General features: G+C 40.5%; 1 long non-coding RNA gene across 2 annotated transcripts in view; it reads right to left on the bottom strand.

Annotated features, from left to right (window-relative positions):
• Positions 1-8,180: 8,180 nt before the first annotated feature.
• LOC120554704 overlaps positions 8,181-20,409 on the bottom strand; it is a 23,455-nt gene continuing 11,226 nt past the window's right edge. The window contains exons 5-6 of one of the 2 annotated variants that reach the window (XR_005638563.1): positions 8,931-9,010; positions 8,181-8,250 (exon numbers count right to left, since the gene is read on the bottom strand). This is a non-coding gene — a long non-coding RNA (uncharacterized LOC120554704). Of the gene's footprint in view, positions 8,251-8,611; positions 9,011-20,409 lie in introns of those variants that run through there. The other variant, XR_005638562.1, reaches the window with a different exon arrangement.

The raw sequence follows: 20,409 nt of genomic DNA, 5'->3' as shown, positions 1-20,409 counted from the left end.
CGACCAAAAATGCTCGTCTTTTACTGTGACCATTTACTGCTCAATATGCTGCAGTTTTACACACAAGAAAGTGAGCAACTTAAGCTTTAGCGTCTCACGTTCATCTCAGTAAGCTAGCAAGAGTACACAACAGACAACTTCCGTGTAGTCTCCTTCAAAATGAAAGCACTTCCTGTGACATTTCGCAGTAAAACTAAATTACTGTTAAACAAATAAGGTTGTGTACCTTTACACATATCAGCTGTAAATCAAGTACTGCTAATGTAAATAGTGAGTTTTAATCAAACTATAATTGACCATTTCCCTTAGCCTGTTTTAAAATAAACATGAATTTCTTATTCATGTACTTTAAACAAACATTTTACAACGATGCTGTACTTTAATACAACTGTAAGGTACTTTTAATTAGTATTATCATTTCCTCCTACTTCCCCATCGTATGTTTTACAGCTTTATTTACTTTGCATATTCATATTAATTATACAAAATATTATGAATAATCTATGATGTATTAAAGTGGATAAAGAGGAGACTTTAATGATCTTGTGGTGAAATTAACAAGCTAGATGCCAAGTCAAACTTCCGCTGTTATTTTGGTGAAAGTAACTCAAAAGTAATGCAAAAGTGCGGTGTCGAATAAAATTCAGAGCAGTAATATTGTAATATAAACTAATTTACTCTGGACAGTAACTAGTAATCTATAATGTATTACATTTTGGAAGTAACTTGCCCAACACTTTTCAATGGACACAGAGGGAGAGAGAGAGGGAGAGAGAGAGAGAGAGAGAGAGGGGAGAGGGGAGGGGAGAGGGGAGGGAGAGGGGAGAGGGAGAGGGGAGAGAGGAGAGAGAGGAGGAGGGGAGAGAGAGAGAGAGAGAGAGAGAGGGGGAGAAAGGGGTGCGTACATAAAGGTTAAAACATTTAGAGACCGACAACCCCGTTAACATTCCCTGATTGGTATATTTATGAAATATATAGATTTTAATGGGAGGGAATTACATATCGGCTTATTGAGCCGTGCGTTGCCAATGCGCACATCAGTTTGAATTATGTTTTTATTTGTTTTATTTGCTTTCACGATCGCTTACCACTGCCAGGGTTGCAACTGAAATAATACGCTAAAGCAAATGGCAGTTTATGGAAAGCACAAGTGTAATTATGTTTAGATCTTGGTCCTGACTGATGAGGAAGTGATATTAATAAGAGTTGTGATTTACGCATATCAGCGTCGGCTATTTTTTTGCCAGCTTTCCTTCCTATTTTAGGAAGCAGCGACTGTATTGCGTTTTCCCTGTAAAACCGTGTCTGTGTTGTGAATTATAATTACCTCTTCTTATATCAAATATGCGGCTCTGGTAGATGTTTGTGATTGGTCGTGCTGTGGAAACACCTCCTCTTATGTGAACCCACTCGCCGCTGGATTAGAAACCCTGAGTTGACTGAACTAGTGGTTAACCACCGTCGTGATACAGCTTATGTGGGACCATGGTTGTTAGGTTAGGTGAAGCTGGGTAACTGAAATAAATCCAGGGCATGTTGATCTTGATTTGTAGTACAGGCCTCTGCTTGCTTCAGGACACATTTTATTGTAGCTATTTTAATTTAATAAATCTTCAAAACCTTACGCTGACTCCTCGTCTTAACTCTTTGCGTTTTTGGGCCCAAGTCTGCACAAATCCTGACACTAGGCCTCTTAAACAAACTCCAAAATGAAGATACAAGACAAGAACGTTTCTGTACTTACAGGTTCACTCTTTAAAATGTTCCCCTAAGAGTACAATGTTGTTTTTTAAGAGGCCAAAACTGTACCCTTGTAAGGGTACAACATGAAAGAAAGAACACATTTGTACCATTTCAACACCAAGGGTAAAAATATGAAAAATGCACTCAAGCATTTATTTCATATTCTTGATATCAAAGGTCAGTTTCCTCAACGATTTCAGTCTTTATCAGCACTAGTTAGACATCTTGTCACACTAGTTGAACACCTCTCACTATTTACTCTTTATCATCATCTAGTTAACAAGTCAGGCTCCAAATGTCCATTAGCTAACTAACTAACTTTACTATTATAGTTAGACTTTCACTGAAGGATCATTTTCAATGCAGAACTTTTAGTGTAACAGTGTATTTTTTCATTACTGTTACTGCAGTAAAGGATCAGAATACTTTCTGCAACACTACGTACTACTGTACTTAAGTACATTTTTCACGTATCTGTACTTTACTTAAGTAGACTCAATAGTGCATAGCCTACTTTTGACTTTTACTTTGTTACATTTTGCAGCAACTATCTATACTTTCTACTCCACTACATTTCTACGTTCCGTTACATTCTCTGATCAGTTCCCCCCCCGCCAAAATGTCTTCCTGACCGTCACACGTTTGTATCACCAGTGAAGTTTGGTTGCCATAGATACTGTATATATTGGGCACCGCTGATCCAAGCCGGCTCTGGTGCTCCAGAGCCCGGGCGCAGCGCTGCTGACCCTTGGTAATATAACCTCCGTTAAAAGTGAAAATGAAAATGTTTGTCTTTTATTATTCCCGTTTTTAATCCCTCGGTAATACAGCCTCCTGTAATACAGCCACCGGTAATACAGCCTCCTGTAATACAGCCACCGGTAATACAGCCTCCGGTAATACAACCTCCAGTAATACAGCCTCCGTTAATACAACCTGTGGTGGCAAATTTTATTTTAACCATTTGTTTAATGATATTAACCATTGGTTTGATTGTTTTAGAACGCCACAAGATTTAGCTTCTTCATGTGTAGATTCAAAAGGCTCCAATTGAAATAGTTGGCAACCGTGAACTATAGCCCAGTAGAGTTATTTAGTTCTACTAGCCTGAACCTTCTCACATTGTTGTCTTTTGCTTAGATAGAAGTGGAGAAGGCCGATGACTGTTTACGACAGTGAGAACTACGTAGGTTTCTGTCTCTTGAGATAAACTGTTGTTTAGGCTAATGTTAGGAACAGAGAGCAAAGAGGAAGGTGAGACAATGGTGTGACTGTAATGATGTCCTCTTTTCAACTATGGCCAGGCTAAAAGATAAAGTTAGAGGGGTGGCTTAACGGACTTTCTTCACTATATGATGTTTTGATGTTTAGACTTTAGCTTAGAAAGACATTTTCAGTGTTTCTTGTAAAGTCAGTAAGTAAAGTTTATTTCTATAACACATTTAAACACAGTTAAAGCTGTACAAACAAGAACTAAGGTGCTGTATTAACCCTTGTTTACAAGGCAAATGGTAAAATTGAAAATGAAAATGTTTGTCTTTTATTATTCCCGTTTTTAAACCCTCTGTAATACAGCCTCCGGTAATACAGCCTCCTGTAATACAGCCTCCGGTAATACAGCCTCCTGTAATACAGCCTCCGGTAATACGGCCTCCTGTAATACAGCCTCCGGTAATACAGCCTCCGGTAATACAGCCTCCTGTAATACAGCCTCCGGTAATACGGCCTCCTGTAATACGGCCTCCGGTAATACAGCCTCCTGTAATACGGCCTCCGGTAATACAGCCTCCTGTAATACAGCCTCCGGTAATACAGCCTCCTGTAAAAGTGAAAATGAAAATGTATTTTTTATTATTCCCATTTTTAAATCATAGTTGCCATCTATTTCTCTCCACAGTGTCGTTTACTCCTCCGCCAGGCTGCGTAAGATGCGTTCATATCTTATTTTGGCTGGACCTCTTCACATCTCCCCATGTCCGCTGCTTCACACACTTTATTTGCTTACTTGCATGGTTAAAGAAAATAAAACCTTCTTAAAATACATCCATGAATAAAAGCAACCACATTCTGATTCTAACAACATATTTCCGTTTTATGCTGGTTAGGATAGGAACTTCTTTTAAAAGCCAGGCCTTGTTTGTGGTAGTGGACACCCTATACTTTTACTAAAGTAAATATGTCTCTTATTATTTGTACTTTTACTTGAGATTCAGTACTTCCTCCACCGCGACTCCGACAGCCATCTCACAGTCTCCCACTTCCCAGGAGGTGCACAGGAAGTGCCATGTCCTTATATGGGAATTTGCGGGGAGTTATCTTATGCTAATTAGGAACAACTGGCACGCGCTTTCATTTACGAAGACGTGGGATTCATCAATCCTAAGAACACAGGTGCGAACAATTCTGCTGTTTAAGAACACGTCATGAAACCGACGTAGACTTTTCTTAGAAACTTTCTTAAGAACATATTTAAGAGAAAACTTAGGAAGATATTGGTGAATGAGGCCCATTGATCTTTTCATAACATATAATGTATATTTTAAATACCGGTTTATACGTGATGTAATGCTTGCTATATGTTGTTTGGTGTTAAGTTTCTGTTTTGATAGTATTGTCTGTATTGTCCTTTTATCTCCCTTGCCCAGGGACCACTGATCTAAATTAAATAAATAAACTAATAAAAAAAAATAAAAAGCATATTTCATTGCATTCTCTCTGTACTTTGTACTTTTAAATGCATATGACAATACACTTGAACTTGAACTTATTATGGTCTGTTTCTGCCCGTTGACTCATTAAAGGAGCGCTCTAGATTTCGTGGGACTGACCCAGAGCCCGAGACTCTTCTGCTTGAGGCTGCTGCATGTCATGGTGAGTTCTGATTGGTTGATACTCGTCTAACATCATTTTATATAAAAGTGTAGGTTTCCAGAAATAAAAATATAACAAAACAAAAACAGAACAATTTACAGGTTTAAGGTTGTTTTTTCGTTGCTTTTATTGAAGTTTCTGACACTTTTCTTGTTTGTGTGTGTGTGTGTGTGTCTGTTTGTGTGTATGTGTGTCTCTGTGTGTGTGTGTGTGTCTCTGTTTGTGTGTATATGTGTCTGTGTGTGTGTGTGTCTCTGTGTGTGTGTGTGTGTGTCTCTGTGTGTGTGTGTGTGTCTGTGTTTTCTTATCAAACATGACTTCTTTATCTCATCATCAGAGGAAATGTTGCAGCATCAGCTCTCTATCCAGTAATCAGTGTCCTTTGCACGAGTCTAAAACCACAGAGCCTTACTGGTCCTCATACACATATTCAGAGAGGAGGGGGTGTGTGTGTGTGTGTGTGTGTGTGTGTGTGTGTGTGTGTGTGTGTGTGTGTGTGTGTGTGTGTTAGAGGTGGTACGGTTCATGAAAAACATCCGAACCGCTCGGTTGTCTTGTCTCTGTTTGGAGTGTGTGTGCGTCCCACGGTTCGTCAGTCCACTGTTAATGGTCACTAACCTCTTACTGCCGTAGTGCCCACTTTCAACACCGATGTTAAAACACACTTACTGGAAATGACGAGTGGGATGAGCGTGACGAACGCAACACATGTCAGCTGATTGGATGAACGCGTCACATGGGTCTGGCTGCTCCGTGCTCTGTGCGAGTGTGCATGTGCATGTACAGTACAGGCCAAAAGTTTGTACACACTTTCTCATTCAATGCGTTTCCTTTTTATTTTCATGACTATTTACATTGTAGATTCTCACTGAAGGCATCAAAACTATGAATGAACACATATGGAATTATATACTTAACAAAAAAGTGTGAAATAACTGAAAACATGTCTGCATGCAAAGGGTGGCTACTTTGAAGAATCTAAAATATAAGACATGTTTTCAGTTATTTCAAACTTTTGTGTTAAATACATAATTCCATATGTGTTCATTCATAGTTTGATACTCTCAGTGAGAATCTAAATGTAAATATCATGTAAAAAAACATTGAATGAAGTAAGTGTCAACTAGCCTGCTATATCTATGTGATATTAATCTTATGTGTGTGTGTAATGCGTGCAGCATGTGTTTGTGTGCTTGTCTGTGTTTGTGCATGTGTGTCTGTGTGTGTGTGTGTGTGTGTGTGTGTGTGTGTCTGTGTGTGTATGTATGTCTGTGTGTGTGTGCATGTATGTGTCTCTGGTTGTGTGTGCATGTGCTTGTGTGTGTCTGTGTGTACATGGTTGTGTATGTATGTTTGTGCATGTGCGCATGTGTGTGTGTGTGTGTGTGTTTGTGTGTGTGTGTGTGTGCATGTGAGCGTGTGTGTGCGTGTGTGTGTGTGCCTGTTTATGTATGTGTTTCTGTGTATGTGTGTGTGCGCATGTGTGTCTGTGTGTGTTTGTGTGTGTGTGTGTGTGCATGTATGTGTGTGTGTGTGTGTGTGTGTGCATGTATGTGTTTCTGTGTATGTGTGTATGTTGGTCTGTGTGTGTGTGTGTGTGTGTGTGTGTGTGTGTGTGTGTGTGTGTGTGTGTGTGTGTGTGAATGTTTGTCTGTGTATATGTGTGCATATGTGTGTGTGTGTGTGTGTCTGTATGTGTCAGTGTATTTGTGTGTGTGTGTATGTGTGTGTGAGTGCATGTATGTGTTTCTGTGTGTGTGTGTATGTTGGTCTGTGTGTGTGTGTGTGTGTGTGTGTGTGTGTATGTTTGTCTGTGTATATGTGTGTAAATCTGTGTGTGCTGTGTATGGGTGTATGTGTGCGTCTGTGTGTGTGTGTGTGTGTGTGTGTGTGTGTACATATATGCGTGTGTCTGTGTGTGTCTATTTGTGTGTTTGTCTGTGTGTTTGTGTGTATTTCTGTGTGTGTGTGTGTGTGTGTGTGTGTGTGTGTGTGTGTGTGTATGTGTGCAATTTACGAGTTTAAGCATGTTTTTTGTTGCTTTTGTTGAAGGTTTGGTCACTTTTGGTGTGTGTGTGTGTGTGTGTCAGTGTATTTGTGTGTATGTGTGTGTGAGTGTGTGTAAATCTGTGTGTGTGTGTGTGTGTGTGTGTTGTGTCTGTTTCTGTGTGTTTGTGTGTGTATGTGTGTGTCTGTGTGTGTGTGTGTCTGTGTGTGTGTACATATATACGTGTGTCTGTGTGTGTGACTATTTGTGTGTTTGTCTGTGTGTTTGTGTGTATTTCTGTGTGTGTGTGTGTGTGTGTGTATGTGTGCAATTTACGAGTTTAAGCATGTTTTTTGTTGCTTTTGTTGAAGGTTTGGTCACTTTTGGTGTGTGTGTGTGTGTGTGTGTGTGTGTGTGTGTGTGTGTATTTCTGTGTGTGTGTGTGTGTGTGTGTGTGTGTGTGTGTGTGTGTGTGTGTGTGTGTGTGTGTGTGTGTGTGTGTGTGTGTGTGTGTGTGTGTGTGTTAGAGGTGGTACGGTTCATGAAAAACATCCGAACCGCTCGGTTGTCTTGTCTCTGTTTGGAGTGTGTGTGCGTCCCACGGTTCGGTCGTTACACTGTTAATGGTCACTAACCTCTTACTGCTGTAGTGCCCACTTTCAACACCGATGTTAAAACACTTACTTTCTGGAAATGACGAGTGGGATGAGCTTGTGACAGGCCAACACATGGCAGCTGATTGGATGAGAACGTCACATGGGTCTGGCTGCTCCCGAATTTCAAGACAGACTCTAATGGCGTCTTGTTCTGGATACAATCTTGTATTTTACAGAAATAGTTCACTGAAACATGTTTCTGAAAACATTTTAAGAGAGAAATAGGCCGTGCAGTTGCTGAATCTGTCTTAATTTCAGGCCAAAACATCAGTCCACTTACGTAGGCTACGGTGAAAGCTCCGCAGAACTGAAAAACAGGCTTAACTGTGGTGTTGGTGTTGGGGAACATTGATTACTGGATAGAGAGCTGATGCTGCAGCGTTTCAGATGATGAGATAAAGAAGTCATGTTTGATAAAAAGCTGCCGGTTTGCAAGGAGATCTGATAGATAACATTTTACTGGAACTGAAACTAACCACCCACACACACACACACCAAACACACACACATACACACAAACTCACACACACACACAAAAAAAAACACACAAACACTGACAAAACACAAATACTGACACACCATACACAAAACAGACACAAACACACAAATATACACACACACATTCACAACATACACAGATAAACACACACAACACATACTCACAACACACAAACTGCCTACACATACAACACATATACACATACACAAAGCATACATCTCACACACACATACAAAAGACACACAAACACACAGAGACACACAAGACCACACACACACAAAAGTATCAACAACTTCAAGATAAGCAACAAAAAACCCCTTAAACCCGTAAATTGTTCTGTTTTTGTTTTGTTATATTTATATTTCTGGAAACCTACACTTTTATAAAAATTATGTTAGACAGTATCAACCAATCAGCACTCACCATGACATGCAGCAGCCTCAAGCAGAAGAGTCTCAGGCTCCAGGCCAGTCCCCCGAAAAAACGGAGCGCTCCTTTAATGAGTCAACAGGCAGAAACAGACCATAATAAGTTCAAGTTCAAGTGTATTGTCATGTGCATTTAAAAGTACAAAGTACAGAGAGAATACAATGAAATGTGCTTTGCCCTGGCCCTCTCCTCACACACACACACACACACACACACACACACAGAGACACACATACAGACACACCACTCTCTCCTCTCTGAATAATGTGTGTATGAAGACCCGTCAGCCTCTTTGGTTTTTTATTTAATTTATCAGTTTATTTATCAGGGACCATGCACAGTTTAGGCCCTGTACCAGAGTTAGCTATACAGCTAATTTACATCTGTGGTCCCTGGGCAAGGGAGATAAAAGGACAATACAGAAAATACTATCAAAACAGATAGAAACTTAACAATAAACAACATATAACAACCATTACGTCACATATAAACCAGAATACAAAATATACATTCCATGTTATTACAAGATCAATGATCACATAGCTAATTCACCTTCAGCCAAGTCTTTAAGGACATTTAAAAATGGCTAAGACTTGCACAATCTTTAATATGAAGTGGAATTAAATTCCACTTTTCTACTACAGTAAATGAAAAAGCTGATTGACCAAAAAGCTGAATGACCAAATGTAGTATTCCTAAATTGAGTGTAACAGTCACCTCTTACAGAAGCACTGCAGAGCCTTACATTATCTCTGCAACATGACACACATTGCTTGAGTGGTGGTGGTGCAACATCATGGGTCTATTTATACATCAGGCACATGTCTGCAAAACAGAAAAACTGTCAAGGGTTAATAGGTTGTGATTTTTTATGATTGTGCAGTAATGGTAGTTTCTTGTTTTTTTGTCAAGAACTTTCACAGCTTGTTTGTAAAGGGTACATAAGGGTTTTAGCGTAGTCCCACCTGCCTGGGACCAGCTTGTAGAACAGTAAGATAAATGTGAGAAGATCATTGAATGCAAAAACAGTTTAGCTGCGGCTATTGGTAACTGTTGTCTTATGTCTAAAATTAGCTAAACTAACTCTGACACAATGGGATATCTTTTGTATGTTTTTTAAAACTTAAATTAGAATCAATAATTATGCCCAAATACTTAATAAGATATCAGGCTGATGTTGTGTAACATTCCTCTTGATAGAGAAATACATGCCCACTGTTTTGCTAACATTAAGACTTTTTTAGACTTGTGGAAAGAACATTGATTACTGGATAGAGAGCTGGTGCTGCAACGCTTCCTCTGATGATGAGATAAAGAAGTCATGTTTGATAAGAAAAGACAGACCCACACACACACACACACACACAGAAAGACACACACACACACTCAGACACACACACACACACACACACACACACACATAGAAAGAGACACACACACACACACAGACAGACACACACACGTAGACAGAGACGCACAGACAAACACACACACATAGACAAAGACACACACAGACACACACACACACACACACACACACACACACACACACACACACACACATAGACACACACACACACACACACAGACAGAGACACACACACACAGAGAGAAACACACACACATAGATAGAGACACACAAAAACACACAAAAACACATAGACAGAGACACACAGACACACACACTCAGATACACACACACACACATAGATAGAGACACACACAAAAACACACAAAAACACATAGACAGAGACACACAGACACACACACACAGATACACACACACACACATAGACAGAGACACACACACACACAGACACAAAAGAGAGACACACACACAAAACACACAGACAAACACACACACACATAGACAAAGACACACACACACAGACACACACACATAGACAGAGACACACACACACACACACAGACACACACACACACACACACACACACATAGACAGAGACACACAGACACACACACACATAGAGAGAGACACACACACACACACACACACACACACACACACATAGACAGAGACACACACACACACACACACAGACACACACACACACATAGACAGAGACACACACACACACACAGATACGCACACACACACACAAACACACACACACAGATAGAGAAACACACACAGAGACACGCACACACACAGAGACACGCACACAGACACACACACATAGACAGACACACACACACACACACACACACAGAGACACACACACACCCACACACACACACACACACACACACACACACACACACACACAGACAGAGGAACAGACACACACACACACACACAGACAGAGACACACACACACACACACACACACACACACACACAGACAGAGAACAGACACACACACACACCCCCTCCCTCCTCTCTGAATATGTGTAGGGACCAGTAAGGCTCTGTGGTTTTAGACTCGTGTAAAGAACATTGATTACAGGTCTTCCATCCCTCCCATTCCTTTCTTTCCTGTTGATCCCTGCTCCATTCATTTCCCTCCTTCCCATTCCATTCCGCTCCCTCATCCCTTCACCTAACTCCCCATTCCATTCCCTCCATTTCCATTCCATCCCGGCTCCCTGTTTCCTACCATTCCGTTCCCCTATTCCATTCCATTCCTTTCCCCTAGCTCGTTCCCATTCCTTTTCCCTCTTTCCCCTTCCATTCATTTCCTATTCCATTTCCTTCCATTCCCTTCCATCCTTCTCATCGTTTTTTTTTCCTGTTTCCTGGCTCCCGGTTACTTCTTCTCGTTCCTTTCCTGGTTCGCTCCATCGGTTTCCTGGGAGTTTCGGTCTGGTGGTTCTCCTGGGGGCCTCGGTCGGTCGGTTGTTCGGCTGCTGCCGGGTCATTTTCCTGGGTCTGGTCGTCGTCTGTCTCGGGTCCATGCCGTCCATTTCCTTCCGTTCTGGTTTCCGGTTCCTGGGCTCTGTTCGTTCCGGGTCCGTTCCTGGGGTTTCCTCTGAATATGTGTGTGTGGGATCGTCTCGTGGTCTGGGATCGGCCAGTCTGTGGTCGGGTCATGTTGTCCTTGTCATCCTTTCCTGTCGGCTCCCTGGGGTGTTCTGTTTGTTGTTATGTGTTCCTGGGCTCACTTTTATGGGGATTAGCATGGTGGACAAGGATCAGTGATCGGCACTCCGTGACGTGCAGGCGGCCTCAGGCAGGGGTATTGATCCATCCATCTTTCCGGCTCCTGTGTCCATTCCATCCTTCCATCCATTCCTTCCATTCCTTCCATTCATTCCATAAGGCTCCCTATTCCATTCATTCCCTCCATTCATTCCTGTTTCATTTCATTCATTTCCATTCCCTCCTTCATTCCCTCATTCCATTCCATTCCATTCTTCCTGTTTCATTCCATTTCATTTCCATTCCATTTCCCTGTTTCCCTAATTCCTGTTTCCCTTCCCTGTTTCCGTTTCCTGTTTCCCTGTTCATTCCTATTTCCCTGGGCTTCCTGTTCCTGTTTCCTTTCCGTTTCCCTGTTTCCTGTTTCCTGGTCGTTTCCGTTTCCCTCGTTTCCCTGTTCCTGGGTTCCTCCGTTCCGTTTCCCTCGTTCGGTCCCTGGACCGTTTCCTGGGTTTCCGTTCCGTTTCCTCCGTTCCGTTCGTTCCGTTTCCTGGGGTTTCCCTCGTTCCTGGACCGTTCGGTCCATGTTCCGGTTTCCTGGGGTTCGTTTCCTGGGTTCCTGGGTTTCCTCGTTTCCTCGTTCCTCCGTTTCCTCTTCGTTTCGTTTCCTGGGGTCTGGGTTCGGTTCCTGGGTTCCTGGGTTTCCTGTTCCTGTTTCCTGTTCCTCGTTCCTGGGTTTCCGGTTTCCGTTCCTGGGCTTCCTCGTTTCCTGGGTTTCCTGGTTTCCTGTTTCCTGGTTCCTGGTCATTTCCTTGTGGTTTCTGGGTTGGTTCTCACGGGCCCACGCTGGTCTAAATCGCTCTCCTCTGACCTAGGCCAATCCAAACCAGACTGATCCTTCAGTAGACCAAAAACTACTCACAGGTGTTTTCTTTATCCTAATGTTAAATCACTCAGGTCTGTACTCACTGTAAAGCCTCTATGAGAGTGCAACATTATTTTCTGTTTGTGTGGCCCTTAAATTTGGCCCCTGCTGTAGAGCTCTTCCTCAGAGGGAGAAGAAGTCACCTCAGATGCAGAGATTGGGGAAAGGGTAAGGGGCATGTTTGGTTTATCAAGTCTAACAGAACAGAGGGAAGAATCTTTAGTGTATGGTATGATCAGAGCATGAGCAGAGTGAGCAGGCACGAGCAATAATGGTACCCTTGCTATCTCTAATATCTCTGTGGGAGACAGGGAGTACTGGTGGTAGTTCATGATAATGATTATGGTCATTATCAGTGTGTGTCAACAGAGAGAACTGTGTTAGTGTGGCTTTTAATACAGCCTGGTATACACTGGCTTTAAAAAAAGGGATGGGACACATTCATGCAGAGAAAACATTTAAACTAGAACACAAAAGACAAAAACGACAAACAGAAATGAAATAAGACATAAATACCCAATAATTATTATTATAATAATATAAAATAAGTTTTGAATGTTAGAAGTGAACATCTGTCTGTATTAGTATGTTGTGTATATATGTAGATGATATTGTATACATGATATTGTATATAGATTGAGTTAGTTGATCTTTTCTTGACTGTGTGTGTGTTCCAGACGTATTTTGAATCTAAAGATTATGTGATGTTGTGTATTATACATGAAGGAATATGAATTGTCTTTAATGGATTTATAATACTTGTATCTTGCAGTGTTGTCAGTGTTATAAACTTGTTATTATATCTTGGTCTGTATCTATAATCTATTGTCTGTTTAATAAACATTAATTATCTAAAAAACTTGTTCTGATTGTGATTTCTGATTAATTATTATAAGCAACATATCTCTGGGTCTGTAAAATGTTTCTTATGTTAACTTTCAGTAAGTAAAGTTGATTTCTAGAACACATTTAAACACACATTAATCTGACCAAAGTGCTGAATAAAAGAACATTAAAATGTAATTATCAAAACCCAAAAAGAAGATCCCAACACCAACAACAAGCAACAGTTCCCACTATATATATATATATATATATATATATATATATATATATATATATATATATATATATATATATATATATATCATTATAAAGTTAATGAAATAAAAGGTGTTGTACTTTGTCTCAGCTACAGCTCTGAGTCTCTCCCTCTGCTCCCGTTTCACTCACCACTGAGTCTCACTTCATGTCCCGCCCACAACACTATCTGGTTGGTAGATGTTAGACGAGTAACAGCCAATCAGCACTCACCATGACATGCAGCAGCCTCAAACAGAAGCGTCTCAGGCTCCGGGCCAGTCCCCCTAAATCTAGAGTTCTCCTTTACTGAGTCATTTAGGAAACTCTAATAGCTAAACAGGCAGAAACAGACCATAATAACTTCAAGATCAAGTGTAATGTAAAGTGCATTTAAAAGTACAAAGTAAAGAGAGAATGCAAGGAAATGTGCTTTGTCCTGGTCATCTCTTCTCATAAAAACTATGATTATAATTTGAATAAAACATAATAAAATGACCCAAATACATAGTACAATCTAATGTGTAGCAAGATACACACACACACAGACACAGAGACACAAACACACACACACACACACACACACACACAAATACACACAAACAACACATATACACACACACATACAGTATACACACACAGACACACACATACACACACTATTAAACACACGCACACACACACCCCTCTCGAAATAATGTGTGTATGATGACAGGTCAGCCTCTGTGATTTTAGGCTACGTTCAGACTGCAGGCAAAAAAGGCCCAAATCAGAGTTTTGGGGGTCAAGTGACCAGGTCAGACTTCTTCAGAAGTAGTGTGAACACTCAAATCTAGCCCAGATCTGATTTTTTCAAATCCGATTCAGGCCACTTCCATATGTGGTCCTGAATCAGACCCAGATCAGATTTTTTTCAATGCGGCCGCAGTGTGAACAACCAAGGAGGATTTTACTTGACTTATTGAGACGTGCGATAGGACCAGAAAGATGGTGAACTATGCCGGGGCAGGACGAAGCCAGAGGAAACTCTGGTGGAGGCCCGTAGTCCGGTCACACAGACCTCTGGAGTGAATTTGCAGCCATAACCCCCCAAAAACCCAAAAAACCAATTTTTTTTTTTTTTTTTTTTTTTTTCCACAACACCTTCTTTAATTTTTTATAGCAACCAAAAAAAAAAAAAAATATAAAAAACATAGTGAAAGCAGCTAAATACTGATATTTTTTTTAAAAATCATTGTGATTGTTGGGGGGGGGCTGGAATCTGATATAGGACACATTTTAAAAGGTCATGTGAACAGCCAAACATAAAAAAATTATATCAGCAAAAAATCTGAATTAGGCATTTAAACTCGCGGTGTGAACGTAGCTTTAGATTCATGTAAAGACGTCTCAATGAAAATCGCTGCACTATGTCACATTCACTAACTAGTAACACTAAGCACTTTTTAGTTCAAATATTACCCACACATTCCCAATCCCACACAAACAATCACGCTTACACATCAATCGCCAAAATGGCAACTGGACCCCTATCCAAGGAAGAAATGAAAAGATCTGGACTTCAACATTTGCACCAGAAAAACCAAAAAGGACACAATCAATGGAAGAAAAACCCCCACACCCACCACCAAAACTGCTCCATTCCCCAAAAACCTGCAAGGCAGCAACAAAAAACTCACAACCGGACAAAAATCATCACAGGAACAATTACAAGACAACCTACAGATGACCAGAGAACCCCAAAAACCACTTAAGCAGCCCCCCAAAGACCCACGCCTACACCACCGCCAACAGCTAGCCATCAAATCCAAAACCATTCAACAACGATCACCTTCAGTAACAGTGTTTGGAGCAACGCATTACAAAAGTAACACAATTACAGTAATGTATTACTTTACTAGTTACATTTCGGTAATATTATACCCGTTACAATCTCAGTAACATCGCATTTTAACGCAAAACATTTCTTCACAGGAAAAACAAAGCCGTCAGTATTATTTCCTGTTGCTGGTTGAGATGACTGCAGAGACAGATACATTTGCGAGGGGTGAGCAGTGTGTTAGAGCTGCTGATAGATAGAAACATGTTAGGAATTAATGTTGAGGCTTACTACACGTCAATATGACTGCATTTTATCAGCCGTGGAGAGTAACTCTGCCTGTAGTGGCATGGCTTCGAATGGCGACCAAAAAACGCTTGTCTTTTACTGTGACCATTTACTGCTCAATATTTTGCAGTTTAACAAACAAGAAAGTGAGCAACTTAAGCTTTAGCGTCTCATGTTCATCTCAGTAAGCTAGCACGAGTACACAACAGACAACTTCTGTGTAAGCTCCTTCAAAATAAAAGCACTTCCTGTGACAGTTCGCAGTAAAACTAAATTACTGTTAAACAAATAAGGTTGTGTACTTTTTCTCATATCAGCTGTAAATCAAGTACTGTTAATAATGTAAATAGTGAGTTTTAATCACACTATAATTGAACCTTTGCTTTAAGGAGCTTGCACACTGCTCAAACAAACCCCAACAAACGCCAACAAACACCAACAGTTGGGTCAGTGTGGGCCGGCCATCTGTGTTTGTTGGTGTTTGATGGATGGAGTTGGTAGAGTTGGACATGTCCAGTCTGGTCTGGTGGAGTTGGTAGAGTTGGACATGTCCAGTCTGGTCTGGTGGAGTTGGAGAATGTCGGACCAATGTCGCCCATTTTCCAACAAATGGCATCATTCTAACAGCTCGAAATGCTGTCTCTAAAATGGGTGTTTTTTCTGGCAATTGGTGAAGTAACCATAGTGACTAATTCCTCAAAAGCTTGGGGAGCAAAACGGGCAAAATTCGCAAAAGCTGGAGTATATTCTGAGCGAAGTTCTTGACACAAGTTAGGATAGACACCCTGTTTTGCTTTTCGCAATACCCAAGGTTTACACCACGGTCTCCTCCTGGCTCGTCTTGATTGCCGTCCATCCTGTACATGTAGCTTTACAGGCCAAGTAGACCAGAACTACTCTGGCCACATTCAACAATGTCTCCACTTCATCCATGTTGTATTAAACCAAAACAAAAAAAGAAAAGGTAGGACTATAGGTGATAAAAGTCAGTCTTGTCTGTTACTGTCTGGGCAGTGTGGACTGGCAGTTGGTTTTATTAACATTCTAAAGACCAACTGACAACTTTAGAATTTTGGAGTTTGTTGGGCGGTGTGCAAACTCCTTTAGAATGTTGGGCGGTGTGCAAACTCCTTTAGAATGTTGGGCGGTGTGCAAACTCCTTTAGAATGTTGGGCGGTGTGCAAACTCCTTTAGAATGTTGGGCGGTGTGCAAACTCCTTTAGAATGTTTTAAACTAAACATGAATTTCTTATTCATGTACTTTAAACAAACATTTTACAACAATGCTGTACTTCAATACAACTGTAAAGTACTTTTAAATGAGTATTTTCATTTTCTCCTACTTGCCTATTGTACGTTTTACTTATCCATTTTATAGCTTTACTTACTTTGCATATTAATATTAATTACACAAATTATTATGAATAATCTAAGATGTATTAAAGTGGATAAAGAGGAGACTTTATTGATCCGGTGGTGAATTTAACAAGCTAGATGCCAAGTCAGACTTCTGCTGTTACTTTGGTGAAAGTAACTCAAAAGTAATGCAAAAGTAGTGTAAAGCATTACAATTCAGAGACAGTAATATTGTAATATAACTAATTACTCCCAAATGACAGTAAATAGTAATCTATAATGTATTACCTTTTGAAAGTAACTTGCCCAACACTGTTCAGTAGACAGTTTAATCCAAGAAACCCTCAAGGAGCTAGATTCAATACAGCCCAACACACCACCAGAGGGAGCCACTACACCACAAAGGAATGGCCACAAACCACCAGATACCAAAGCACCAGAGCAAACACCAGAGGCCTGTACTATGAAGGAAGATTTGGGGTTAACGAGCTAACTTCAGGTTCAACCCAGGGTTTTCTGTTTCACGAAGGTGGATCACTTTTTACCGGGTTCAATCGCCGTGGTAACTCATGCTGAACGCCTAACCTGGTCGGGAGCAGGTTAAGTTGGAGATCAGAGATCAACCGGTGTTAAAGCACCGCCTACTGACCAATCAATACTCAGTGTTAAAGCACCGCCTACTGACCAATCAATACTCAGTGTTAAAGCACCGCCTACTGACCAATCAATACTCAGTGTTAAAGCACCGCCTACTACCAATCAATACTCAGTGTTAAAGCACCACTACGACCAATCAATACTCAGTGTTAAAGCACCGCCTACTGACCAATCAATACTAGTGTTAAAGCACGCCTACTGACCAATCAATACTCAGTGTAAAGACCGCCTACTGACCAATCAATACTCAGTGTTAAAGCACCGCCTACTGACCAATAAATACTCAGTGTTAAAAGCGCCTACTGACCAATCAATACAGTGTTAAAGCACCACCTACTGACCAATCAATACTCAGTGTTAAAGCACCGCCTACTGACCAATCAATACTCAGTGTTAAAGCACCGCCTACTGACCAATCAATACTCAGTGTTAAAGCACCGCCTACTGACCAATCAATACAGAGTTAAAGGGGGAGAGAGGACGAACAAATATTTATTACAACAAAATAAAATAAGAGAACAATATGGCAAATGTATTCAAAATGACAAGAGGACAATCTAAAATGTGTTAACATGTCTTCTTTCAGATTAGTGGAAAGAAACCATTTATTTTACTACACTTTGTTTATATGTGTCTGTAGATTTCTCCTAAATTTACCAAAAGATATTCATGAAATGTTTGAAAACTTGTCATAAAAATATCAATTATCTCAATAAAGTAATCAAATGGGGAAGGTTGATGGTGATATATGTATTAGTTACATTATTTAACCCATTCACCTGCAGAGTCTCCCCTTCAGATGAAATGAACCTGTATGGTTGGTTATGTAAATTATGATTGTGTTTTTAAAAGCTTGAGTTCCCGTGGTGCACCGATAGGTTGTTTCATGTCAACATGTTAACATGGACGCTCTAGCTCTGCTTTTAGAGATGCACCCTCTTGAAATACCTTAGCTGGTAAGGGACATACAGGACATACTGCTCCTCCTTTCATGTGGTGTATTAAGAGAACGTATGAACTTCGTGGATGTATTAAGAGAACGTATGAACTTCGTGGATGTATTAAGAGAACGTATGAACTCGTGGATGTATTAAAAGAGAACGTATGAACTTCGTGGATGTATTAAAGAGAACGTATGAACTCGTGGATGTATTAAAGAGCATTATGAACTCGTGGATGTATTAAGAGAGCTTATGAACTCGTGGATGTATTAAGAGAGAGCGTATGAACCTCGTGGATGTATTAAGAGAGACCGTATGAACTTCGTAGATGTATTAAGAGAACGTATGAACTTCGTGGATGTATTAAGAGAACGTAATGAACTTCGTGGATGTATAAAGAGCGAACGTGTGCATTGGATGTATTAAGAGAACGTATGAACTCGTGGATGTATTAAGAGAACGTATGAACTCGTGGATGTATTAAGAGAACGTATGAACTCTTGGATGTATTAAGAGAACGTATGAACTCGTGGATGTATTAAGAGAACGTATGAACTCGTGGATGTATTAAGAGAACGTATGAACTCGTGGATGTATTAAGAGAACGTATGAACTCGTGGATGTATTAAGAGAACGTATGAACTCGTGGATGTATTAAGAGAACATATGAACTCGTGGATGTATTAAGAGAACGTAAGAACTCATGGATGTATTAAGAGAACGTAAGAACTTCGTGGATGTATTAAAAGAGAGTATGAACTCGTGGATGTAATAAGAGAACGTATGAACTCGTGGGTGTATTAAGAGAACGTATGAACTCGTGGGTGTATTAAGAGAACGTATGAACTCGTGGATGTATTAAGAACGCATTATGAACTCGTGGATGTATTAAGAGAACGTATGAACTTCGTGGATGTATTAAGAGAACGTATGAACTCGTGGATGTATTAAGAGAACGTATGAACTCGTAGATGTAATAAGAGAACGTATGAACTCGTGGATGTATTAAGAGAACGTATGAACTCTTGGATGTATTAAGAGAACGTATGAACTCGTGGATGTATTAAGAGAACGTATGAACTCGTGGATGTATTAAGAGAACGTATGAACTCGTGATGTATTAAGAGAACGTATGAACTCGTGGATGTATTAAGAGAACGTATGAACTCGTGGATGTATTAAGAGAACGTATGAACTCCAACAATGACGGCTGATAGACGGCCTTTTGTACACCTTCGCTTTTTGAAGCGTGAAGGCTACTGTAGTTTGGTCATGGGGATTTTGGGGCTGTTTCATGTTAAACTAAAAGGATCTTACTCTTTAACTAAAAGGTCTATCTCTGTAGGGATCCATCCCATAATGTTGTCGGACTCTTAGAATAATAATCTGAGTCTGTCAGGATGTACGAACCTGACAGGAAGTTGTTCTGTGTCTCCAGCAGCGTGGAGATGGTCTCCAGCAGGGTCATCTTGATGCTGGCTGAGGATGCCTGCAGCGCGTGAGCCTCGGAGCCACAACACCGAACTTACAGGGGTCACGGTCCACGCTGTCCTGCATCGCCAGGTAACTCACCTGATCTCACACACACACACACACACACCACCATTATTCCCTGTTTAAGCCCGTCGATATGTTGAGTATTCAGCAGTATAAACCAGTCTGTATATATTGAGTATAAAAGACGACAAAACGGTAACAAAAAGGTATCAAAAGGTTCCAAAAGGGGGACAAAAATGAAGCGAAAACAAAAGACACACTCAGATACAGTATTAAGGGACCACTAAGTATTAAAAAGAGACTTCAGATACAGTATTAGGGGACCACTAAGGTCTATATAAAAGAGACTTCAGATACAGTATTAGGGGACCACTAAGGTCTATATAAAAGAGACTTCAGATACAGTATTAGAGGACCACTAAGGTCTATATAAAAGAGACTTCAGATACAGTATTGGGGGACCACTAAGGTCTATATAAAAGAGACTTCAGATACAGTATTAGGGGACCACTAAGGTCTATATAAAAGAGACTTCAGATACAGTATTAGGGGACCACTAA

This window comes from Perca fluviatilis, chromosome 24 (assembly GCF_010015445.1).
Source record: "Perca fluviatilis chromosome 24, GENO_Pfluv_1.0, whole genome shotgun sequence".
NCBI classification, from domain to species: domain Eukaryota; kingdom Metazoa; phylum Chordata; class Actinopteri; order Perciformes; family Percidae; genus Perca; species Perca fluviatilis.
This window is presented reverse-complemented; position numbering and strand designations above follow the sequence as displayed.